We start from the raw sequence: 27818 nt of genomic DNA on the forward strand, positions 1-27818 counted from the left end.
TTTGCTGCCACTTCTTATGGCTAGTTAAGGGAAGGCACCAGAGACCAGGTGTCCTAAACCTAAATGGTCCCCAGCTCTTTGGCTACAGAGATCTGTTTTGCGGAAGACAACTTTTTCCATGGATGGGGGAGGGTAGTTTGAGGATGATTCAAGTCCATTACCTTTATTGTGCACTTTATTTCTATTATTATTACATCAGCTCCACCTCATATAATCAAGCAGTAGATTCTGCGGTTTGGGGTCCCCTGTCTTAAACTACTAATTCTGAGTAATTACCTTGAAGCTTCAGTTGTTCTTTTTATGGCAAGAGAAAAAGAATCAAATCACACAATTTATGTAAGTTATAAGCAATGTGCTCCCTGGGTCCAACTTCCTCTCCTTTCTTCCCCTAAGAGTGGAACAAGTCTGAACACACAGCTGTTGCTCAGCAACACGATCTCCAGAGCTCACCACTGCCTGAGGGGCCATCAGGAAGGCACTGGCATGTGATGGCTCACCAGCTGCCCTCGTGAGGGTCCTCAAAATGGCCTCTGCTCTCTGAGACAACAAAAGTTAGTCCAAGCACAAATCCACCAAGGACTAAAGCCAACCAGGAAAGATATCTTCAACCCGGGGCTCAGTGGGCAATGGTAAGCCATTATAATGGACACTGATATCATTCTCTGGTCTTCCCTCTGTTGACTTCTGTACCCACTGGGCCTTTGGGAAAAATAGTTCCCTCCCCCCCAAATGATTTTCTTGCTCTGCCTAAGAGTTTTCACACAAAAGCTTCAGTTTCCAGGTAAAGCAATACATAATATCAAGACAGAAAACTGAGTGAGATGGAATTGGCAGAGTCCCATGACCTCTAAGAGCCTGGGTCCTGCTTGGTAGCTTGTAATGTCCCATGCTTTTTCTGAGTGCATTTGCATCATCATTATGCTTATTTGGTGAGAGTAGGGGTGGGGCCAAATCTGCCTCCGGGCAAACTCAGTCTCTGGACCCCTGCCAGCCTGCGGTCAGCCGGCAGCATCCAGGTCCTGGGATGAGGACTTGTGCTGGGGGTTTCAAGTCTTTTGCAAAGTCACCTAAAATGATTCAGCTTTTTTCTTCACTGAATTTCTCAAAGCTTTTTACTTAAACACATGCCTCTGACAACGTTCTTCCTACCAATGGTTTGTGCAAGCAGAACTGCAAGCATCCCTCCCCTTCATGCCCCATGGTACAAGCATACACATTTTCCCATCCTGTCCAATCTCCCTGACCCCTGGGTTCCCACCCCAGCAAATCCTCCCAGCATACTATTTAAATGAACTGTCATCCTTGTCACATTGCTCAGACAGGGAACCTCTACCCGCCGGACTGGAGACACACGGGTGTTTCAAGGTTTGGCACAAAATCTTGTAAAATGAGGCCAAGTTTGCATCTCCTTGACTTTATATATTCTATTTGGATATCTTCCTCTCTCCCCCACTGACCCCCCAAATGGAATGCTGCTGAAGAGACCATCTGCCACAAAGGCCCATACCCACTGATCAAAATATTTTAGCTTCTTTCCCAGCTTGGTATCAGTGACAAAATATGTGGCCTTTCAGAATTTAAGTTTCTTTAAAAGGCAGGTAATATCCCCATCCTATTTGGCTCAGCCAGTCATACCCAGAAGACATTGTGTTTTATGGTAAATTTCTCTTCATCGGACAAAAACCAAGTCTAAATAGGAACGGATTTGACGAGGGGCACAGCTGTGGTCTTATGCATTGCCATATTATCTCAAAAAGATGAAACTGAACAAATGACAAATAATAGCTCTGGCAAGCCCACAGAGCCTGGAAGGAATTTGGATGTTAAGGAGAGCCACTAGCTTTACAAAGCCCACACCTGTTCCTAGGAGGCCAGTGAGTGACACACAGGCCCACATAATGTTACGCTTGGAGAGCCAATGGCTAATGCTCCTCTCATACCCAACAAACTCGGGACACACATCAGAGACGGTCTGCCCTCCTCAGTGGTTGGTGAGGGCCAAGCTATGGAGTCAAGACCATCTCTAGCTGGGCTCCACTTTAATGTCCCTCTCTTTTGTTTAAGATATGTGGTTCTGGAACAAGGCAGTCATTTTGAACTTTGACACCAGGAACTGGTCTTTCAGGGTCATGACACAGCTCTGACACGCCTTAATTACAGTCCACTCAGTAACATTTGAAGCTTCTCCAGAGTCTCCTCATTTAATCACAGGACAGAGTTTCAGAGATTGGTCTCAAAGAGCTTGATTTTTGACAGGGATAGAAACAATGCAAACTATATTTACCTCAAAACATCTGCACCAAACCCCAAGAGCTATGATGTTCAATGTTCTGTCTATTCTGCAGAGAGGCTTCTGATGTTTAAACCATTGATCATGCTGTCTCTGATTCTTTTCCAGTGGCCTCTTCTAGAGTGCAGGTGGGTGTGCTCCATCCCTTGATCATGTCTGACTCTTTGCGACGCCGTGAACTATATAGCCCACCAGGCTCCTCTGTCCATGGGATTCTCCAGGGAAGAATACTGGAGTGGGTCGCCACGCCCTCTTCCAGGGGATCTTCCCAACCCAGGGGTCAAACCCACATCTCCTGTGTCTCCTGCATTGGCAGGCAGCTTCTTTATCTCTGAGCCGCCTGGTCGTGGCCTTCTAACTCTTCTCCAGCATTCTCCATCAGCACTCAAGGACAGGACTCATGAAGTCAGCCTGACTCGGTCACCTTATTATGAGAGTGAATCAAAGCAGTTAAGTCCAGGTTTCCTGGGATTTGAAGGTCAAATGTGGAAGGACAGATTATGTTATCCTAACAGAAAGTTCTATATAAAAAAACTCCTTCCCAATCTTTCCCCCCATGTCCACTAGCTTTAGCTGTATCATGTTTATGTGTTTTAACCGTGTGTCTCAGATTTCCGGGGTCACTTGTCATCCAGCATGGAAGAAGAACTGAGTTGCCACATATATCAGGCTTAGACCAGAAAGTATGATTAGCATATGGGTTGCATGTATGTGCCACTTTTTCAGAAAAATGTACGTGACACATTCCATACTCACAACAAGCCCTGGGAATTCAGTGTCAAGGGTTCTCCCAAGGTCCATGACATATAACAAATGATCATTTTGCTGAAGTTCAAATTCAAATCCTATGATGGTAAGAAGTTGCTCAGGAACAAGTCACTTAGCTAGTGAGTGAGCCTAGGGGTTGCTCCATGTCTCAGTTCCAAGAGGTTTTATACCGGAAGGCAGCTGAGAGCAGTGGCTAAGAGCATCAGGACTGGAGGTAGGGTGTACTGAAATCCAGTGCTGCACAAAGTAACTCTGTGACCTTGGATAAGTCAGTGAAGCCTCTGTGTCTCAGTTTCACTTTCTCTGAAATGGGGAAGAATGGTATCTACCTAGTAGACTTCCTCTGAGGACTAAATATGTTGATGTATAGATCTGAGCTGGGGTCCCCTGCAAAGAAGATCCAGAGGGAAACATTATGGTAATGATGATTCACGTGGCTGCGACAAGCCTAGGTTGGCAACAATGAGGGTAAAAGGAAAAATGAAACGAGATTTGACACAATGCAGCGTGACTCCTGCTATCTTGGCTCTCCCACAAAAGGTGAGAAGACCCAGCACATGACCTAGCCAGCATTCTCTGAACACAGGGGACTGTCATGGGGTTTCTATGGGAGTGCTGCCAAAGAAGAGCTGGGCTGTGTGGGCTTCACAGCCGCCCCCAAATGAGATCATGGAGGGGAATTCGCCTTTCTGGCCCTTTCCACCCCCTGAATGTCACTGGTTCAGCCTTATTCTACCGATAGCCTTATCCCTGGGAGACACCCTGAAAGCCACACCCATGCCTCAGCCAGGTCTCAGAATGAAGGAGTGCCTGGGGAGAGTTGCATGTTGCAAGGGACGGGAGAAGGCACATAAGCTTGGCACCCCACGAGCCGTGTGGAAGCCCTTAGCACAGAGTGCAGAACCTGGTGGGCTCTATGGAGTGCCTCCTACTCTTGTTTGCTGCCGCTTGTCCCGCAGAGTAAACCGCTGAGAAATCCGAGCTCTGTTTGATGGAGAAAACAAGCTGTAAACAGACAGTCAACGAAATGCGCCGGCAATCAAAGAAAATGAAAATTAAGATATTGGAAAATGACTCATTCTTGGTGAGTAAAAAAGAAATGCTGGATAAACTAAAGAGGACAAAGAAAACAGCCACTGACCGTTCTAAGACAGGGACAAGCCCATTACATGGCTTCAGTTCAGTTCAGTTCAGTCACTCAGTCGTGTCCGACTCTTTGCGACCCCATGAACCACAGCACGCCAGGCCTCCCTGTCCATCACCAACTCCCGAAGTCCACCCAAACCCAGGTCCATCGAGTCAGTGATGCCATCCAACCATCTTGTTCTCTGTCATCCCCTTCTCCTCCTGCCCTCAATCTTTCCTAGCATCAGTGTCTTTTCAAATGAGTCAGCTCTTCCCATCATGTAGCCAAAGTATTGGAGTTTCAGCTTCAACATCAGTCCTTCCAATAAACACCCAGGACTGATCTCCTTTAGGATGGACTCACTGGATCTCCTTGCAGTCCAAGAGACTCTCAAGAGTCTTCTCCAACACCACAGTTCAAAAGCATCAATTCTTCGGTGCTCAGCTTTCTTTATAGTCTAACTCTCACATCCATACATGACCACTGGAAAAACCATAGCCCTGACTAGACAGACCTTTCTTGACAAAGTAATGTCTCTGCTTTTTAATATGCTATCTAGGTTGGTCATTACTTTCCTTCCAAGCAGTAAGCGTCTTTTAATTTCATGGCTGCAGTCACCACCTGCAGTGATTTTGGAGCCCCCCAAAATAAAGTCTGTCACTGCTTCCACTGTTTCCCCATCTATTTGCCATGAAGTGATGGGACCAGATGCCATGATCTTAGTTTTCTGAATGTTGAGCTTTAAGCCAACTTTTTCACTCTCCTCTTTCACTTCAATCAAGAGGTTCTTTAGTTCCTCTTCACTTTCTGCCATAAGGGTGGTGTCATCTGCATCTCTGAGGTTATTGATATTTCTCCTGGTAATCTTGATTCCAGCTTGTGCTTCCTCCAGCCCAGCATTTCTCATGATGTACTCTGCATATAAGTTAAATAAGCAGGGTGACAATATATAGCTTTGATGTACTCCTTTTCCTATTTGGAACCAGTCTGTTGGTCCATGTCCAGTTCTAACTGTTGCTTCCTGACCTGCATACAGGTTTCTCCAGAGGCAGGTCAGTTACATGGTTTACATGGAAATAAGAGACTATCCATGAGATTCTATCAGGACCTGTCCCTCCACACAGCGATGTGCTGGGGTGGTGTGCAGAGAAGTCTGCATGTGGGAGGAAGGTTAGGAGGAAGGAAAGGGAAAAGATGGCCAAAATGAAGTGGGAAGCAGGCTATAAATTAGGAAGAACTTGGTATTCTTTCCAACAATCACAAGAGAAAAGATTTGAAGATTAAAAAGTTGAAAGAAAAACCCTCCTCAATTTTTATGTTTTATTATATAATTATTAGAAAATATTTTCAGCTGAATGTGCAGAATTCTTGTTTGGAGAAATGAAGGAGGTAGTGGAGAAAACATTCACCCACTGATCAATGTAAAACTCTTAGAACGCCTGGCGCATATTAATGTCATGGAAATATTATATTTGCTACTGGCATTACTCTATTGGGCTTCCTGGAAGCTCAGATTGGTTGGAAGATCCCTTGGAGAAGGAAATGGCTACCCATGCCAGTATTCTTGCCTGGAGAATTCCATGGACAGAGGAGTCTGATGGGCTACATCCTTGGGTCCCAAAGAGGACACGTCTAAGTGACTAAGCACACATGCTTTGCTCTATTTCTCTTCCTTTACTTGATAAAAGTTCACTTCCTAACCCAAAACAACAAAGCACATTTATTTAGATTCACAGGGTCATAAGAAAACAAGAAGATTCTATGTAGTTCTGACATTCATATGCAGAGAAATTTGGCAGTGTTCATCAAAATAAGTGTATTTTATGCCATGACCCAGAAACTCCACTGCTTGAAATTTATCCAACTCAAATGTACTTTCACAGGTTAATAAAATAATCAAGGTACAGCATTATTTCAACTTTTTCTGCAATAACAAGCATAGAAAAGAATATCTTCGTGTTATTAGTAGAAGACCAGTTAAACAAATTATGCTATATCCACACAATGGAATGCTCTGCAGCTATAAAAAGAATAAAGAACTATGTTACATACTTATATGGAAAAAGTTCCAGGCTATACTACAAAGTGAAAAACTTAAAGCACAGAATGTCATGTATAGAATGAAATCATTTTTGAAAAGGTGAATAAATATAAGTATACATCTATGAACACAAATACACACCTATACATTTGATTATGTATAAAATAACTCTGGAAGAATGTACTCAAAACCTAATCTGCCTACAAGGAGGACTAGTTGACAAGGACAAAGATACGGAAAATTTTTCCCTATATACTTTCTCTTATTTACTTTTGAATGTCTTTGACCCATGCAAATGTATTATTATTAAAATGAACTAAAACAAAGTAAAAAGGAAGTGACTTAAATTGCTTATGTTGAAAGAATTCAAATAGAATGTCCCTACAGCTGCCTCTTCTCACAAGGAATTCTAAGTTTCTGGGAGATCTGAAGGCCATGGGGGAAAGGAAGTCCATGACTGCTTTACTCATGAAGTTGGCAAGATGGATGAGGCATCCAAGACGTGCCAGGAATGGGGAGCACATATATTTTATAAGATGGTTAAAAATCTTATTGGCTCAGAAATGATTTCAGGTCAATGTTCAAGTTGGGTGTATGTCACTACTGAGCTTCATATCATGAACGACATCTGACCATGTTATCTGAGGTGAGCACTGTGATAACATAGTCATATCTATGGCAGAGGTCTATTTAACTCATAAAACATGGTAACAACTAGTATACCTCAAAATAAGAAAGTAGTTATGTCACATTTTTCTTAGTGTCTTCATCCTGAGGCTGCCTTCTACAAACAGTGTAAGAATCAAAAGTGGACACTCAAGACCCTACTCAGGTCCTAAGTGATTGGACCAGTGTCTTAGCATCCCTCAGCCCAGCCTTCCTTTTCTGCTGAGTTGAGCTACTGGAAACAAGTAAGAGCATACTCTAATTAACAAAGAATCAACTACAAAAGCAGGGGGATGTTCATCCCATTAAACACAAAGGAAAACCAAGCTTCTCCACCCGTTTGTCCAATGCTTGGTTAGAGGCAAGTGACTAAGGGTTTTTTGTTGTTGTTGTTTGGGCTTTTTAACTTTCTTTTTCATGGAGGGAGCATAGTTGATGTATGTTGTGTTAGTTTCATGTGTACACCAAAGTGAATCAGTTATATATATACACATATCCACTGCTTTCTTAGAATCTGTTCCCATTTAGGTCATTGTAGCATATTGAGTAGAGTTCCCTGCAGTATACTGTGGGTTCTTGTTAGTTATCTTTTTTATATATAGAATTATATGTATGTCAATTCCAATATCCCCATTTATGCCCCCCATTTCCCCTTCAGGTATCATAAGTTTATTTTCTCCATCTGTCACTTTATTTATGTTTTATAAATAGGTTCTTTATATAAGTGATGTCGTATTTGTCTTCCTCTGTCTGACTCACTTCACTCAGTGTGATAATCTCCAGATCCATCCATGTTGCTGCAAGTGGCATTACTTTGTTCTTTTTTATGGCCGAGTAATATTACACTGTAGGCTTCCCAGGTGGCACAAGTGGTAAAGAATCCACCTGCTAACTCAGGAGCAATAGGAGATGTAAATTCAATCCCTGGGTCAGGAAGATCCCCTGGAGGAGGAAGGGGCAACCCACTCCAGTATTCTTGCCTGAAAAACACCATGGACAGAGGAGCCTGGTGGGCTACAGTCCATGGGGTCACAAAGACCTGAACACCACTGAGCAAGCACAGACACAATATTCCATTGGATACATGTACCCCATCTTCTTTATCCATTCCCCTGCTGATGGACCTCCAGGTCGCTTCCATGTCCTGGCTATTGTAAATAGTGCTGCAGTGAACACTGAAGTGCATGAATCTTTTTAAAGTATGGTTTTGTCTGGATATATGCCCAGGAGTGGGTATGTTTCATTAAGTATTGAATTAACTAAGGATGTTAGGTAGGGTGTCCTAAAACAGAGCATCTCTCCATCCTGACCCTACCCAAACTCACTGGCTGAACCCAGCAAGTTGCCCACTCTCCTTGACCTCATTCTTCATTTGAAAATGAGGCAATCAGACTGCATAAAGTTTCCTTGCATTTATAAAATTCTAATTTCCAAGATTCTTCTAGTCATTCCTTCAACCAGTATTTACTATGCACAGCACTGTTGCTTTATAAATCTCAACTCAAAGTGAGTCAGGATTCTGGACAATTCAGTTAGTAGCGATCTTAAATGTCAATATTCGAGTTTACCTTTTTTTTTTTTTTAAGTTCTTTTGACAACAGAACACCATATAAGTGAGATTAAATTATCAGTGAAAAAATATGAACTACTTTATTATCTATATAGAGAAACCAAACTCATCTTTGTGCTGTGATAAGTCACTTCAGTCATGTCTGACTCTTTGCGACCCTGTGGACTGTAGCCTTCCTGGCTCCCCCATTCATGGGAGTCTTCAGGCAAAAATACTGGAGTGGGTTGTCAATTCCTTCTCCAGGGGATCTTCCCGACCCAGGGAGCAAACCCATGTCTCTATGTCTCCAGCACTGGCAGGTGGTTCTTTACCACTAGCGCCACCTGGGAAGTCCAAATTTATCTTTAGGATATACCATGTTTATGTTCTTTAACTACTCATTGTAAATATCCTAAAAGATATGCCCTCCCCGCATTTTGGCTAACAGTCACTCTCTTATTTCCAGTCTGTCTGTAGCGCTGGAAAGGCTCTTCTTCTGCTTGTGTCTTGCTTCCTGATTTAGTAAAATAAGGTCCACAGGTGATATGAGAGGCCTTGTTCTAGAGTCATTAAACTATCCTGGAGACACAGTGACAGACACATTGTATGTGATTAGAGATGGGGCAGCAACAAGATCACTGGACACGCCGAGATTTATGGAGTGTTTTATAGATTTTATCAGCTCTGCACTCATCATGTACCAAAAGCTCTCTTGTGGGCTTAAATAAATTGCATAAACAATATCAAAAGACAAATAAGAAATGGAAAACAATACAGATAGGAGGAATATTATAACAGCCCAGTATACAAAGAGCTCCTATCAATTGATAAAGAAAATTCTAATTATGAGACATCTTTATTTATTCATTCAACCAGTATTTCTTAAGACCCTCTGTAACACAGCACTCTTGTTTTGTTAAAGGAATAAGAACAATCAGTGAAGTAGGAGGGAAAGGACCAATAAATGTGTGAAACCTTTCTGAATTACAGAGAAATACCACCTTAACAAAGAATGAGATAACGTTTTTGATGTTACACATTGGCAAAATGATTAAGAGTGATTAAATTCAGTGCTTTTAAAAAATAATAATAATCAGTACTGGAGAAGAGTTGATTTACAAGGTGGTGTTACTTCCTGTTGCATAGTGAAGTGTATGCATGTATCCACTCTTTAGATTCTTTTCACATATCGGCCATTACAGAGAACTGAGCAGCGTCCCAGTGCTATGTAGCAGGTTCTTATTAGTGATCTAGTTTACATACAGCAGTGTGTATATGTCAGTCCCAGACTCACAACTGATCCCTCCCTACCTCGTTGTCCCCTTGATAACTTAAGTTTGTTTTCCACATCTTTGACTCTATTTCTGTTTTGCAAATAAGTTCATTTGAGGCACTCTCATTTTGGTGGGAAAGTGAATTGCTATAAACCATTTTGGAAACCTTTCTGGTAATAGGCATTAAAAATAAAAACTGCACATAGAATATGTGCAAAGCAGAAATACACATTCTCTAACCTACATCATTTTTTCTAATGCAACTTGTATAAACATGCAGTATTTATATAAAATAAGAATATATAATAAATTGGAGAAGGAAATGGCAACCCACTCCAGTATTCTTGCCTGGAGAATCCCAGGGATGGGGGAGCCTGGTGGGCTGCCAGCTATGGAGTCGCACAGAGTCGGATATGACTGAAGTGACTTAGCAGCAGCATATAATAAATAAGCAATAATATACCTATTTAAGTAATAAATATATGTGAACAAGTGTGTTAAATACAGCATAATTTTCTAGTGGTTTAAACAAACAAACAAAAAACTAAACTATAAATGGCCTGAAAGTGTTGAACAAAAAGTGGTGTATCACAGTGGGATAATATAGAGCCATTAAAAGAATGCATTATTGGCCAGGAAAACTGTCCAGAATGATTTTTTGAAGCTTTACTGATATGTAATTGATGTAGAATAATTTGCATATGTTTAAAGTGTACAATTTGAAAAGTTTGATATACACAGACAATTGTGAATCCATCAATACAATCAAGATAATGAATATATTTTTCACACACCTCAATTTTTCTCAAGCTTCTTTGTAATCTGTCCCTTGGGCAACTCCTCACAAACTCTTTTCCATCTCCCTTCTCCCTGTCTGCAGGCAGCCACCATCTGCTTTCTGTCACTGCATATTTGCTTGAGTTTTCAAGAGATGTATATAAATGTAATCATTATGCATTCTTTAGTTTCCAATTTCTTTCTCTCAGCATAATTACTCTGAGAACTCATCCATGTTGTTTCACGTATCAGTGGCCCATTCCCTTTTCACTGATGAGTAGTATTCCACTGTACAGATACACCAAAGTTGTTTATCTATTCACCTATCGATGAATATTTGCATTGCTTCTAGCTTTTGGCCATTACAAATAAATATGAAAATACTGTGTGTACCCGTGCTGTGGGTCATATGCTGTCTTTTCTCTTGAGTAAATCCTGCAGTGGAATAACTGGATTATATTGTAAGTGTATGTTTAACATGTTAAGAAACTGCCAAACTGTCTTCCAAAGTAGTTGTCGAATTTTACATTCCCACTAGCTGTACACAAGAGTTTTAGTTCTTCCAAATCCTTCCCAACACTTCCTATGTTTTTAAAGTATTAGCCATTCTGCTAAATGAAAATGAAAAATGAAAGTGTTAGTTGCTCAGCTGTGTCTAACTCTTTGAAACCCCTTGTACTATAGCCTGCCAGGTTCCTCTGTCCATGGGATTCTCCAGGCAAGAATACTGGAGTGGGTTGCCATTCTCTTCTGCAGGGGATCTTCCTGCCCCAGAGATCAAACCCGGGTCTCCTGCATTGCAGGCAGATTCTTTACTGTTGAACCATTAGGGAAGCCCAATAGATAGGTAGTTATATCTAATTGAGATCTTTATTTTCAATTTTTTAATTAAAATTATACACAAAAAAACTATATTCAAAATCTTATGATAAACTATAATGAAAAAGAATATAAAAAAGAATGTGTATATATATATATATAACTGAATCACTTTGCTGTTAGAGTAGAAATTAGCACATTATAAATCAACTATACTTCAATAAAAATACTAATAAATGTACTTGAAAGTATAATTATGTAGAGTATCTTTCATGTGTTTATTTGATATCCATGTATCTTCCTTGGTGATCATACATTCCTCAGTTACTAAGTCATGTCCAACTCTTTGCAACCCCATGGACTGCAGATGCAGGCTCCTGTGTCCTCTAATATCTCCCAGAGTTTGCTTAACTTCATGTCCACTGAGTTGGTGACGCTCTCTAAACATCTCGTCCTCTCACACCCTCTTCTCCTTTTGCCTTCAATATTTCCCAACATCAGGGTCTTTTCCACAGCTCTTCAGATCAAGTGGCCAAAGTATTTTGGCTCTTTAGCTTCAGCTTCAGTCCTCCCAATGTGGGGTTGATTTCCTTTAGGACTGACTGGTTTGATCTCCTTGCAGTCCAAGGGACTCTCAAGAGTCTTCTCTAGCAGCACAGTGTTCAAAAGCATCAGTTCTTCAGCACTCAGCCTTCTTTATGGCTCTCACAGCCATACATGACCACTGGAAAAACCAGAGCTTTGACTATACGGACCCTTGTCAGGTGAACACGTACTGTATATTTAAGTTTTTTGCTCATTTTTTTAAAGTTGGGTTTTTGATTTTCCGGCTATTTATTTTTATGGAACTTTATATATTTGAATTTAAGTTCTTTACCAGACATATACTTTGCAAATATTTCTTACAGTCTATGGCTTGTCTTTCCATTCTCTTAACAATGATTTTTGAAGACTAAAAATGTTTAATTTTAGTAATATCTAATTTGTTAATTTAGATAAACAATTGTTGATTGATAAACAATTATTGATAAATTGATTGATAAACAATAGATAAACAATTTGTTAATTGTTTCACGGAGCATATTTCAGTGTCATATCTAAGTCATCTTTGCCTAACTCAAGGTCATGAAGATTTCTCCTATGTCCTCTTTTAGAATTTTTAGTTTTAGGGTTCATATTTAAGATCCATTTTATTTAATTTTATGTTTGGTACAAGGTAAGGATCAAAGCCTATTTCCTTTGCTTATGTAATAATTGCTTATGCAATAATTCACTTTCATTACTTGTTGGAAAGATTATATTTTCTCCAGTGAATTTCCTTCATAACTTTTAGAACAATCCTGAAAGTGTCAAGAGGCAGATGGCATTTGAACTGCACTTTGAAGGATAGTGTAGGTAAAGGCAGTCTCACACCAGTAGTTCTCCACTCCCATATAACCACCGAAGAACAGACCTTGGGCCTATTAAATCATTAAAGAACCCACACAGCCTGTGCTGTTTTTATTACCTTGCATGGGGTACCCACTCCAGTATTCTGGCCTGGAGAATTCCATGGACTGTATAGCCCATGGGGTCGCAAAGAGTCGGACATGACTGAGCAACTTTCACTTTCACTTCACTTTTCACTTTATGTGTCCTTTGTGAGGAAGTGTAGGTTTCCGCCCACTGTGACACAGAGGGGTGCACATAGGCAAATTGTCCTGATCTGGTTGTTGAGAGAGACCCATTTGCTCAGGGGGACTAATGTCCATGATCGAGGCAGACCTTGCTCTGTCTCTAGGTAAGGAAGGCATTTCTCCACCCATTGCTTGACTGAGTCGTGTTTTCCTTGCTGACTCAGATTAAAGAATGCAATAGGTGGAAATGCTTAGAGTCCTCTCCTGGGATTGCTAACCAGTGTATAGTACTCTGCTTGACAACTGGGAGCATAACATTTGTGTGAAAGGATAAGTCAGGACAGGAGCCTTGACAATGTAGGACTCAAAGGGCAACAGCAAAGCTCTGAGCATGAGACCCTTAAAATCAAACCTGGCACTAGAGATGTTTCTACAATGCACCCTCTCTGATAACACTCTGGTTTAGAACCCTCCATTGGCTTCCCATCACCTAAGAAGCATGTACCGGCACTTCATGATCCTGCTTGTCTTGTATTGTTCAGATTCATTTCTTGCCAGATCCCCCAACCCTACTGCTCCAACTCAAGATTCAGATAAACCAAACATTTTCTAGTTTTCTACAGGAGTCATGTTCTCTCTAGATTATAGGACTTAGTGCATCTTATTCCCTCTGCCTGGAACATCTTCCTCAATTTTCCTTAACTCACTTTTCCAAGCTTGTTCCCAATGGTCTCTTAAGATTCAGCTTTGGAGTCTTCCTCAGTCTCCAACTCTATGTACTCATAAGGTATGTTGCTAATCAGGATTGATTATATAATTTGCAGAGTCTAGTGTAAACCAAAAATATGGGGCTCCTTGTTCAAAAAGCAGGGGGGGAGCATTATTAAAGATACCACCAATGGAAAGCTATTGCTTTGTTTCCAAAGCCTCCTGACTTGTTTATTTGCTTGCTATTTGCTATTATTTACTATTTAATGTAATTCTAACTAAAAAATTGTAAAAGTTAAATAATGTGAATTTTGCTATTCATCTTTATATTGTGCAATGCCAGTTCTTCCCCCTTTTAAACACTGATGTAAAATTTATACATTACATTATACTAATATCAAGTATACAACATAATAATTTGCTATTTGTATACACTAAAAACAATCACCATAATAAGTCTAGTTACCATCCATCACCATACAACTGACCTCCTACACTCATTTTATCCCCTGCAGAGATGCTTTTTTTCCTGGTGACCGTCAGGCTGTTCTTTGTATCTGTGAATTTACTTTTGTCTTGTTCTGTTCCTTCCTCAGTTTTTTCCCTCATATAAGTGAAATAAAACAGTATTTGTCTTTTTCTGACTTATTCACTTAGTATAATACCTTCAAGGTCCAAATTTGTTGTCACAAATGATGAGATTCCCTTCTTTTACATGGCTGAGTAGTATGCCACTGGTGGGTATGTGTGTGTGTGCATGGGCGCCATATCTTCTTTATCCATTCATCCATCAATGGACATTCAGGTTGTTTTCATATCTTTGCTATTGTAAATAATGCTGAGGGTGCATATATCTATTTGCATTAGTGTTTTCATATCCTTGGGACAAATATCCAAAAGTGGGATCATATGATAGTTCTTTTTTTTTTTTTTTTTTGAGGAACCACCATTTTGTTTTCCATAGTGGCTATACCAATTTACATTCCCACCAATAGTGAATGAAGATTTCCATATCTTTGCCGACACTTATTATTTTTGTCTTTTGGATAATAGTCATTCTAACAGGTGATATCTCAGTGGGGTTTTGATTTGCATTCTCTGACAACTAGTGATTTTGAACATATTTACAAGTTCCTACTGGCCATCTGCATGTCTTCTTTAAAAAATTATCTACTTAGATCATCTAGCCATTTTTTAATAGAACTGTTTGGTTTTTTTTTTTCTACTATTGAGTTGTTTCAGTTCTTTATATGTTTTGATATGTGCTTTGCAAATAGTTTTGACTATTTAGGAAGTTGCATTTTCATTCAGATGGTTTCCTTTATTGTTCAGAAGCCTCTCAGTCTTATTTGTATATTTTTGGTTTTGCTGTCTTTGCTTTTAGAGTCAAATCCAAAAACTCATTGCCAAGACCAATGTAAAAGAGCTTACTTTCTATGTTTTCTTCTAGGAGTTTTTGTGGTTTCGGGTCTTAAATTCAAGTCTTTAATCCAGTTTGAGTGAAATTTTACATATGGTGTCCACTGAGTCTGATGTCAGTTATGGTTTTATAACATATAGACTTTGTTGTGTTGAGGTGCAGTCTCTCTATACTCACATTATTGAGAGTTTTTATCATAAACAGAGGTTGAATTTTATCAAATGCTTTTTCTACATCTATTGATATGATCATATATTGATTATTTTTTAATTGTGGTGCATCATGCTGATTATTTTGCAATGTTAAACTGTCCTTGTAACCCTTGAATAAATCCCACTTGACCATGGTGTATGATTCTTTTAATGTATTATTGAATTCAGTTTGCTAAAATTTTGTTTAGGATTTTTGTACCTACGTTTGTCAGGGATATCAGCCTGTAATTTTCTCTTTTGTCGTGGTATCTTTGTCTAGTTTTGTTGTCAGGATAATGCTGACCCCCTAAAATGAGTTTGGAAGTGTTCCTTCCTTTTCATTTTTTTGCAAGGGTTTGAGAAGGATAGATACAGTGACTTTCCTTATTCCTGGGTGTCACATTCACAGGCTCTACCAACCATGAATAAAGTTCAAAACACAGTTGGTTTGATCTGTGAATATGGAACTCATGAACATGGACAACTATATGAACAACATCCATTTTATATGAGGGGTTCGAGTGTGAGTAGATTTTGGTATATCCAAAGAGAGTTCTGGAAGCAATGTCCTGCTGATACTGAGGGATGATTGTATAAAATTTTCTTTGAATCTTTGGTAGACTTCACTAGTAAAACTGTCTGGTTCTGGGCTTTTGTTTGTTGGTAGTTTTTGTTTTTGTTTTGAATCACTGACATGTTCTTTTTACTAATAACTGGTCTATTCACATTTTCTATACCTCCATGATTCAGTTTTGGAAAATTGCATGCTTCTAGGAATTTATCCATTTCTTCTAGGTTGTCCAATTTGTTAGTATATAGTTTTTCATAGCAATCTCTTTGATCCTTTGAACTTGTGTGATATTAATTATAATTTCTCCTCTTTTAATTCTGATTTTATATTCTTGAGCCCTCTCTTTCTTTTGGTGAGTCCAGCAAACATTTGTCAATTTTGCTTATTTTTTCAAAAAACACCTATTAATTTCATTAATATTTTCTGTTGCATTTTTATACTCTATTTCATTTATTTCCTCTCTGACCTCTATTAGTTCCTTCCTTCTAATTTGGGGTTTGTTCCAGTTCCTTTAGATGTAAAGTTAGATTGCTTATTTGAGATTTTTCCTGTTTCTTGAGTAGGACTGTATCACTAAAAACTTCCCTCTTAGAATTAGAACTACTTGTGCTGCATAATATAGATTCTAGAATGTTGTAGTTGCATTTTCATTTGTCTCAAGATTGATCAGTAGCATATTGTTTGATTTCCATATATTTGTGAATTTTACAGTGTTCTTCTTGTAATTTATTTCTAGTTTCCTGCCATTATGGTAAAAAGATATAGGTTACATATATATATATATACTTGTTGTTAAGTCACCAAGTCATGTCCAACTCTTTGTGATCCCATGGACTGCAACACGACAGGTCTCTTTGTTCCTCACCATCTCCCGTAGCTTGCCCAAGTTCATGTCCATTGCATTGGTGATGCCATCCAGCCACCTCATTCTCTGATGCCGTCTTCTCCTTCTGCCCTCACTCTTTCCCAGCATTAGGGACTCTTCCAATGAGTCAGCTGTTCACATCAGATGACCAAAATACTGGAGTTTCAACTTCAGCATCAGTCCTTCCAATCAGTATTCAGTGTTGATTTCCTTTAAGATTGACTTGTTTGATCTCCTTTCTGTCCAAGGGACTCTCAAGAGTTCTCTCCAGCACCACAGTTTGAAGGCATCACTTGTTCAGCTCTCCACCTTCTTTCTGGTCCAGCTCTCACAACTGTACATGACCACTGGGAAGGCCATAGTCTTGACTATATGGACCATTGTTGGCAGAGTAATGTCTCTGCTTTTCATCACACTGTCTAGGTTCATCATAGCTTTCCTGCCAAGAAGCAAACATCTGATTTCATGGCTGCAGTCACCATCTGCAGTGATTTTAGAGTCCAAGAAGAAAAACTATGTCACTGCTTCCACCTTTCCCCCATCTATTTTCCATGAAGTAATGGGACCAGATGCCATGATCTTAGTTTTTTGTCTTTTTTTAATATTTAGTTTTAAGCCGGCTCTTTCACTCTCTTCCTTCACCCTAATCAAGAGGCTCTTTAGTTCCTCTTCACTCTCTTCCATTAGGGTGGTATCATCCGCATATCTGAGGTTGTTGATGCTTCTCCCACCTATCTTAATTCCAGCTTGTAACTCACCCAGCCTGGCATTTCTCATGATGTGCTCAGCGTATAGATTAAACAGAGTGACAGCAGACAGCCCTGTCTCACTCCTTCCTCAATCTTGAACCAATTAGCTGTCCCATACAGGGTTCTAACTGTTGTTTCTTGACTTGCATACAGGTTTCTCAGGAGACAGGTAAGATGGTCTGGTATTCCCATATCTTTTAAGAGCTTTCCACAATTTATTAAAATCCACACAATCAAAAGCTTTGGCATAATCAGTGAAGCAGAGGTAGATGTTTTTTGGAATTCCCTAGCTTTCTCTATGATCCAGTGAATGTTGGCAGTTTGATCTCTGGTACCTCTTCCTTTTCTAAACCCAGCTTGGACATTTGAAAGTTCTTGTTTCACATAATGCTAAAGCCTAGCATACAAGATTTTAAGCATCACCCTAGCATGGGAAATGAGTGCAACTGTCCGATGGTTAGCGTATTCTTTAGTATTACCCTTCTTGGGAATTGAAATGAGGATTGACCTTTTCCAATCCTGTGGCCACTGTTGGGTCATCCAGATTTGCTGACATATTGAATGCAACACCTTGATGGCATCATCCTTTAGAGTTTTGAATAGTTCTACTAGAATTCTGTCATATCCACTAGCTTTATTAAAAGCAGTGCTTCCTAAGGCCCACTTGACTTTGCTCTCCAGAATGTCTCAGTTTGGGTGGCTGACCACAACATTGTAGTCATCTGGTTCATCTGGATCTTTTAAATACAGTTCTTCCATGTATATATATATATATACATATATATATAAAGTCTACCTGGTCAATGTGTCATTAGAGGCCAATTTTTATGTATTTACTTTCCTTCTTGGTTATCTATCCATTAATGTAAGTGGGGTATTAAAGTCCCCTATTATATTGCCATCAGTTTCCCCCATTAAATCTATTAATATTTGCTTTACATAAATATTTAAGTGTTCCTGTGTTGGGCACATAGATATTTATAAATGCTATATCTTTTTGGATCAAATCCTTTATCACTATGCAATACTAATGCTCTCCTTTGTTTTTTATTACAATCTTTTTTAAAAGGCTATTTTGCCTGATAGAAGTATAGCTATACCAGATTTTTGTTTGTTTGCTTCCATTTGCATGGAAAAAAATTTTCCTTCCCTTCATTTTCAGTCTCTGTGAGTGTCTTTACACATGAAGTGAGTGTCTTTACACATGAAGTGGGTCTCTTGTAGGCAACATAGAGATGAGTATTGTTTTTTTTTAACCATTTGGCCACTTTTGTCTGTTGATCAGAGAATTTAGTCCCTTTACTTTTAATGTAATTATTGACAGGGATGCACTTGGAGCCATTTTGTTAACTATTATGTTTGTTTTTGTAGTTTCTCTCTGTTCCTTTCTTTTTTCTTTTATTCACTTCCTTTGTGTTTTGATGATTTTCCTACAGTTATGTTCAGATTCCATTTTCATTATCTTTTCTGTATCAGCTATCAAATATTGTTGTTGTTGTTCAGTTGCTCAGTCCTGTCCAACTCTTTGTGACCCCATGGACTGCAGTATGCCAGGCTTCCCTGTCCATCACCATCTCACAGAGTTTGCTCAAACTCATGTCTATTGAGTCAATGATACCATGTAATCATTTAATCCTCTGTTGCTTCCTGCCCTCAGTCTTTCCCAGCATCAGGGTCTTTTCCAATAAGCTGACTCTTCACATCAGGTGGCCAAACTATTGGAACTTCAGCTTCAGCATCAGTCCTTCCCATGAATGTTCAGACTTGATTCCCACAGCTTTGATTTCCTTGCTGTCTAAGGGACTCTCAAGAGTCTTCTCCAGCACCACTGTTCAAAAGCATCAATTCTTTGGTGCTCAGCCTTCTTTAGGGTCCAACTCTCACATCCATACACGACTACTGGTAATACCATAGCTTTGACTAGACAGACCTTTGTTGGCAAAGTGATGTCTCTGCATTTTAATAAGATGTCAGGTTTGTCATAGCTTTTCTTCCAAGGAGCAAGTGTCTTTTAATTTCATGGTTGTAGTCACCACCTGCAATGATTATGAAGTCCAAGAAAATAAAACCCATCACCATTTTCATTTTTTCCCCCATCTATTTGCCATGAAGTGATGGCACTGGCTGCCATGATCTTCATTTTTTGAATGTTGAGTTTTAAGCCAGGTTTTTCACTCTCCTCTTTTACCTTCATCAAACGTCTCTATAGTTCCTCTTCACCTTCTGTCATTAGGGTGGTGTCACCTGCATACGTGAGGTTACTGATATTTCTCCCGGCAGTCTTGACTCCAGCATGGAGGGTTTTGCTTTGTACTCACAGTGAGGGTCACACTTAATGGCCTGTATATACAACAGGTTGATAGCAACCTAAATTTGAAAGCATTCTAAGAGCTCTATACTTTCACACATTTTTGTGTTTTGGTATCATATTTCACATCTTTTTATTTTGTGTATCCCTGAGTTAATCATTGGAGTTATAATTAATTTTACTTTCACCTTTTAACCTTATACTAGCTTTACAAGTGGTAAATCTGCTACCTTTACTACATATTTGCCTTTACCAATGAGATTTTTATTTTTATCTGTGTTCTTGTTGCTACTCGATGTTTTTTTTCTTTCAGCTCAAAAAGTTCCTCTAATATTTCTTATAAAGCTGGTATTGTGTTGATGAACTCCTTTAGCTTATCTCGCCTTCAACTCTGAATGATAACATTGCTGAGTAGAGTATTCTTTGTTGGAAGTTTTTCTCTCAGTAGCTTTGAATATATCATGACATATCCTTCTGACCTTCAAACTCTCTGATGAAAAATCAGCTGACCATCTTATGGGGTTCCCTTGTACTGTACATAACAAACTGTTTTTCTCCTGAAATTTTTAGGAATCTTTGACTTATCCTTAACTTTTGATATTTTAACTATAATGTGTTCTGGTTTGGATCTCTTTGGGTTCTTATTTGCAACTTTCTGCCCTTCCTGAACCTGGATGTCTATTTGCTTCCCCAAGTAGGGACGTTGTCAGCCATTATTTCTTTAAATAATTTTCCAGCCCATTTAGCTCTTCCTCTTCTCTTTCTGGGACTCTGTAATGCAAATGTTATTCCCCTTGATGTTGTAAGTCCCTTAGGCCATCTCTACCTTCTTCTTTTCGCTGTTCCGTTTGGATGCTTTTCACTACCCTGACTTCCAGGTTGCTGATTCATTCTTCTGCTTTATCTAATCTGCTATTGGATCCTTCTGGCATATGTTTTGTTATTGTATTTGTCAGTTCTGTGGTTTCCATTACTTTCTCATATTTTCTCTTTTATGAAAGTTGTCAATATGTGCATCCATTCTTCTCCTGAGTCCTATAGAGCCCAGGAACACAAGTATTTCTGGTCACCAGGGCCAGACAATCAAAGGGCATCCCTTGTGTTGACTGTGCTAATCAGCTGGCTTTAGTGAGGCTGTAAGAGCATGCTGAGGTTGGGGCATGCCTGTTGTTTTCCTGACACAGGGAAGAGCATTGGGAGCTGGGTAAGGGAATGCCCATGATTTTGGCAAGGCTGTGTTTGTATGTGCCCCTTAGGACCTAGAGGCGTAAGCCTTGTTGGTTTCCAAAGTAAGATATTTGGGGGCCTTATTTCTTCAGCACAGGTCCCAAATGTTAGTGCACTCAATGTAGGGCACAAATCCCTCATTTCTAAGGGAGTAGCTCTATCCTATGAAATTCCTCCCTATTGTGGGTCAATTCTATAGCACCATGGCTGAGGTTTTTGGCAAATTGTCTCTGCCTCACCAAACTATCTTCATGGTCCCATTTACTCCTTGTTGTAGAAGATGTGTCCAGTCAGTTGTCAGTTCTTTTCCAGTGATAATTGTTCCACACATAGCTATACCTTTGGTGTATTCCTTGTACTTCAGCATGTTCAGTCTCTTCAGTCATGTTTGATTCTTTGTGACCCTATGGACTATAGCCTGCGAGGCTCCTCTGTCCATGGGATTCTCCGGCAAGAATACCGGAGTGGGTTGCCATGTTCTCCCCCAGGGTATTGTCCCGAACCAGGGATCAAACACACTTCTCTATGTCTCCTGCATTGGCAGGTGGGTTCTTTACCACTAGCACCACTTGGGAAGTTGGTGTATTCCTTGAAGAAGGTTAATTGAGGAACTTGCTATAGTTTCATCTTGACTGTCCTCTGAATCCATAATGATTTTTAAAGTAACAAAAGTAGATTGAAGCATGATATGTTTAGTATAATCCAAGTTTCATAGGAATTAAAACAGCCAAAAATGTACATGTGCATACACATTTTTCTATACATATAGATGTGTAGTATAAGAGAAAAATGCAAAGATACACAAGTTATTAACATCACCACTTACTGGAAGTTGATATGGGATATGGTCATGAAGAACAGGAGTGCAGAGTGAGCAGGTAGGGGAAGATTCTTAATGATCTTTCTTTATGTGTATTTACATTATTTAATTGATTTTAGTAAACATGAGTTACTCTTACAATTTTTGAGGGAAATACACCAAAATGACAAAAAATTACACTAAAAGGCAGCAAAAGGGGCAGCAAAAGAGGCAAAGGCAAGAAGCTGGGGTTAAAAGAAACTGAAGACAAAAAGGAAGCAGACATATCTCTCATGTGTTGCCTTCTCATGCAAGATCAGCCAACACTCATATACCGAACATGAATGAATACTGAACAGAGATCCTTGCCTTACCGTATATGTATATAGAAATTTTATAACATGTGAAAATGACCTCCAGACTGTCAGTATCTGATTAATGAAAGACAGGATTCATTTCCAGCTGAAAATTGCATAAACATCTAGAGCAATTTAGTGTTAGTGTTAGTCATTCAGTCACATCCGACTCTGCGACCCCTTGGTCTGCAGCCCACCAGGGTCCTCTGTCCATGAGATTTTCCAGGCAAGCATACTGGAGTGGGTTACCATTTCCATCTCCAGGGGACCTTCCCAACCCAGGCACCAAACCCGGGTCTCCTGTACTGCAGGCAGATTCTTTACCGACTGAGCTACAAGGGAAGCCCAGAGCTATTTAGTTATCTCTTATAATCATTCTTGCTCCATCTGAAAATATATCCAACAGCATTTTATCTGCAGTGGAAGCTCAAAGTCATAATCAGTGGACCACCAGGGAATTGCATTACATATGTAAAGTTACAAACTGCTTTCATCACAGTCCTGTTCTTATGTGGGGCTAGACACTGTGCTTCCAACTTATAAATAAACATAAGCTCTTATTTAACATCCTATAAATAATAGTTGAGTTATAGTGAAAGCATTGCCGTTTATTTTCTTCTTTCTCCTTGTGGACCAGGAAACACAGCTCTGCATTTCAAGCACCCAAGTATACTATTATTTTGACTACACAGAAAACATGGCAGGGTAAATTTAAAAATAATTTGGGTGAAACCCATCAGGAAAGTCTCCTGGTTGATCAGGTTCAGATTAAAATTAATCACAGATTTTTTATTAATAATTAACTGCAATCCCCCCCCCCAAATATTACCCAAGTAATTATCTTAAATCTCTACTTCATTTTGTGTATACAGACATGGCCTCAAAAAATACTCTAACAAAGATGAGAAGCAAGTCTTGCAAGTCAATATATTATTTCTGTGCAATTTCTACCATGAACAGAGCATATTAGTGCATTTATTTACCATCTGTGTCTATTGGTACCATGGCCAGTTACCCTAGAGGACTAAGACACCCTATTTTGTAATAGACATTTGGACAATCACAGGGACTCCCAAATGAACAATGTGAGGTCTATATTATGTGCAGATGGAAGACAGATAAATAGCCAAACACGGCAGGTTCAGCAATTTGCTTGGAATCCTCAGTCCTGGAGGATTAAGATAGGCACACAGAAATATGTCTAAGCCAGTCTCCATTTTCATGAAACAGTAATAGTGACACTTAGGGGAGATTTTTACACTAGTTTTTCACTTATACCACCAATTAAAATTGTCAGTTCATTTAATAAGTACCCTTTCTTGGGGAAAGCCCTGTTATCTGCCTATTCACAATGTCCTTTAAAAAATCTTTTTTTGTTTTCTCTGTGGGCAGCTTCATGTTGGAAAAGAAACAAAAACAAGCCAAAAAAAAAAAAAAAGCCATGGATTTGAGGCATGAATGACAGATTAGAAAACAAGATGGCTGGGCAATTCTTCTTTTTTGGCATTCAGGAAACACAAGAGTATCGACTTTCAAAACCAAATTATATTTAAATTTAAATAATTTTTGACATATCCATCACTTAAAAAAACAGGATAATCATCACATTTGTGTAGTATTTTTTGCTGTCATTTTGAAATGGTTAACTTCTCTGCTCGGGAAACCAAATATTGTCCTCTTAATCATTCATCATTTTCATTGGTTTCCTAGACAATTAGGTACAGATCATTGAGACCTAAGGAGCTCTAAACATTTTTCCACAGACTTCACTATCCTTTATTCAGTATATATAATTCACTATTATATTATTTGGTGCATAGCTCCAAGATCTCTCTGCTATTTCTTTGCTTTTCTAAGAATTTCACACAAGGTAAACTATTATTTTAGTAATATTTGAATATACATTTCATTTAAAATGCTAAATAAACTCCTTGAGATTTTTCCAGTATCTAGATAGATAGAATGTGATGGAGTTCATCTGCTGAATCCTCAGTCTAGAACAATGACCCCTTCTGCCCTAACCATGTGTCTATTCCAAATAGCTTAGCTACTCATTTATTCATTAAGCATTTATTGAGTACCCATTACAGTCCAAGCACTGTAAAATATACTGGGACAAGTTGATAAATGACTCACTCCTTACTGTGGAGTATCTCATAGTCCAGAGGAGGACAAAGGAAGCATATAAGATAAATTACAACTCAATGTGATAGGAACTGAAATAGAGTTATACATAAAGTACTATGAAAGCATAGAGGCAATGTGACCAATCCCTACTCAGGGAGTTCAGGAAGCCTTCATAGGAATGAAAAAAATTCACCTGGGTCTTCAAGAATGTATAGAGGTTGGTCAAGTAATGAAAGAATAAATGGATGAATGAAGAATTTTGACAGGATGACTGAAGAGACAATTATCAACACCGGCTATGTTCTAGGCAGCCTTGGGAAGGGTTTTCTAGATGAGAGGAATAGCATTTGCAAATGGAAAGACAGGCCAAAACATGGCAAGCTTAAGGAATGACAAGATACTCAGGTTACCTGAACAAAAGGTGTGTATAGAGGAAGATGCAAGGAAACGAGGTGGAAGATCAGGTTGAGACCAGCATCAAAATCTCTTGAGTCCAGTGTTAACATGTTTATACTACATTCTGAAAGAAACAGAAAGGCAAGATAGATTTTTAAGCAGAAGATTTAAAACATTCAAATGCACTTATTGAGCACCTAGAATATGCCAGGTCTGTTCTAGACCCAGCATTTATAGCTATTAAGAAACAGACAAGAACTCCTGATTTCAAGGGGAATGGAAGATAGTAAGCAAAATAAATAAGAAAAGTATATGTAGTAAATTTAAAGGTGATAAGTGCTAGGGAGAAGAATAAAACAGGAAAGAGCACAGTGATTCAGTTCAGTTCAGTTGCTCAGTCATGTCCAACTCTTTGCAAACCCATGGACTGCAGCACACCAGGCTTTCCTGTCCAACACCAACTCTTAAAGCTTGCTCAAACTCATGTCCATCGAGTCAGTGATGCCATCCAACCATCTCATCCTCTGTTGTCCCCGTCTCCTCCTGCGCTCAATCTTTCCCAGGATCAGAGTCTTTTCAAATGAGGCAGTTCTTCCCATCAGGTGGCCAAAGTATTGGAGCTTCAGCTTCAGCATCAGTCCTTCCAATGAGTATTCAGGACTGATTTCCTTTAGGATTGAGTGGTTGGATCTCCTTGCAGTCCAAGGGACTCTCAAGAGTCTTCTCCAACACCATAGTTCGAAAGCATCAATTCTTCAGTGCTCAGCTTTCTTTATGGTCCAACTCTCACATCCATAGTGATCAGATTTGTTTTAAAACAACTCTTCTGGATTATTTGAAGAGATCAGAGACAGAGTGTAGATAAGGATACAAGTTAAGATTCCATTACAACATTCATGGCAGGTATGATGTTATGAAGAACTGAGATTGTATGATGAGAATAAAGAGAAAGATAGACCCTAAAGAATCAAGAGGACTCCACTGGGGTGAATTGTTTATGAGATTGAAGAAGCAAATGAAGGATAAGGATTATGCTGAGTATTCTCATCAGAGTTTGACTCAGAAAGGAAAGATAATGAATCAAGTGGTATAAGTGTTATATAATTTCATTACAGTCATATATTTCTTAAGCTCTCTTAGACCATTAGATATTACCTCTCTTCATTCTTTTAAACAAGAAATACTAAACAGATTCAATTACCTGAGATAGTTCAGTATAGCCAACAATATCATAGCCTCTGGAAAATGGTTTCTTAGCATCTGAATAGTCATCCAACAGGTCATCTTGGGAGAAAATAGTTGGAAAATTTCTGTACCTTTTTTCTGATTACACTTGAGATTTTTCTAACTGTACAGTTAGAGACATTGACCACCAGAAAACACATTCTTCATCCTATCCTAGCTCCAGATCAAAAGAAGCACTGAAGTCTGGTGGTTTACTCTGAAGTCTTATAGTAAATTTTTGGTGAATGATAACTGATATGACATTTGTTACCATCTCTGAATGTAATGGACATATCTGGGGAGTCAGTGTCAACCACTTGGTTCAGATTTTTTAGATCAGGACCGTACTGCCATGCCTCTAGTTGCATCCCATCCCAATAATGAAAGTGCTGGTCTTCTCTGAGTTTCTCTGGTGACTCTCAATGCTCCCAACCACCTGTGTGGTCTGGCATCAGTGTCTGTTGTTGCATTCCTAGCTGCCTCGTCAATGACAGCTCCATCCTTGTGGGGGCGAACTGAGGAGACAGATGGCGTCTCAGTACAGGATGGGAACTGTCAGTCATGGAGGAGAGGGCTAAACGTGAGCCTGGAGTGTGGATCAATATCATGCCTCACATGGATCCAATTTTCTGTTGTTCAGTTGCTCTGTTGTGTCTGACTCTTTGCAACCCCATGGATTGCAGACGTCAGGCTTCCCTGTCCTTCACCTTCTCCTGGAGCTTGCTCAAACTCATGTCCATTGAGTCAGTGATGCCATCCAACCTCTCATCCTCTGTTGCCCCCATCTTGACCTGTCCTCAATCTTTCCCAGCATCAGGATCTTTTCAAATGAGTCAGCTCTTCGCATTAGGTGGCCAAAGTATTGGAGCTTCAGTTTCAGCATAATTCCTTCCAATGAATATTCAGGACCAGGATCAAATATCAAAAGGTAAAATGAAGCGACCTCATGTCTATTCATTCTTAGGTAGTTCCTGGATCCATCTGAAAGACTTGAATTTTATTTTCCTAAAACTAAAGGGAAATGAACAACCAGATGGGGACTACCCTGTTCATTGTGCCTCTCTTTAGCCATTATCCAGTTTGGATAAGTCATTGATCAATCACTGAAGAAGTGTTGTTCCTAATATAAAAATAAACTCTGTATGGGAACTAAGCATTTCTTCTCAAGTAGAAGGGGATGGTCCCTCCCTTGAAGTGAGATCAGAGTTCAGAAAGGAGACACAGATTTGCAGAGGAGAGGGTCCCCATGGAGTCACAACAGTTTTCAGAGCAAATTCTGGAAGCAAAGCACTGACTCCAGTAGTAGTAATTTATTCTTGAGAGCCAAGGGTAGTTTGCAGTGCTAGAAGAAGCAAGAGCTTTTGCTCCTTTTCCTTAAGAAGAGTGCTTCATACAAATTTCCTTTTATTTTGAGCATATATATATTCTTTTTACTTTCTTGCTTTTCTGAAAGTTAGTTCCGGGGATAAAGGGAAGAAAAAGATTCAGGGATATCTAAGGACATCTTAAGTGGGAATAGAGGCTATATCTGAGTAACTTCATGCTAGCTGCTAGGTCTTCTTGCAGCAGAATAAATAAATGAAACTCATCTTCATTCCATGGGAGATGAAAGAAAATTTCTTCCAAATATATTTTTGTTCAGGGAGGGTCTCTGTCACCTACTGGTTGTCTAGTTTTTGACCTAAAGGAAGGCTTGTACAACAACATAAGGTGGTGTTCCGGAGAGAAATGAGGAACACAGGGAGAACCCAAGTATCAAAGTATCACAGTGCTGTTCTGTGGTGGGGCTTCTGTTTTATCCTTGTTTGAGTTTATCAGATACCTATTTTGATCCTTTAAAATAAATATCCTTTTTTCTCATACAGAAGCCATCCACCATGCATCTATTTTGCTTGCATATGTGTTTACAAACCATTGCTTGCACATACATGCAAACAGAAAGGGGGACAGG

The sequence above is a fragment of the Cervus canadensis genome, chromosome 1 (assembly GCF_019320065.1).
Source record: "Cervus canadensis isolate Bull #8, Minnesota chromosome 1, ASM1932006v1, whole genome shotgun sequence".
Taxonomy (NCBI): Eukaryota; Metazoa; Chordata; class Mammalia; order Artiodactyla; family Cervidae; genus Cervus; species Cervus canadensis.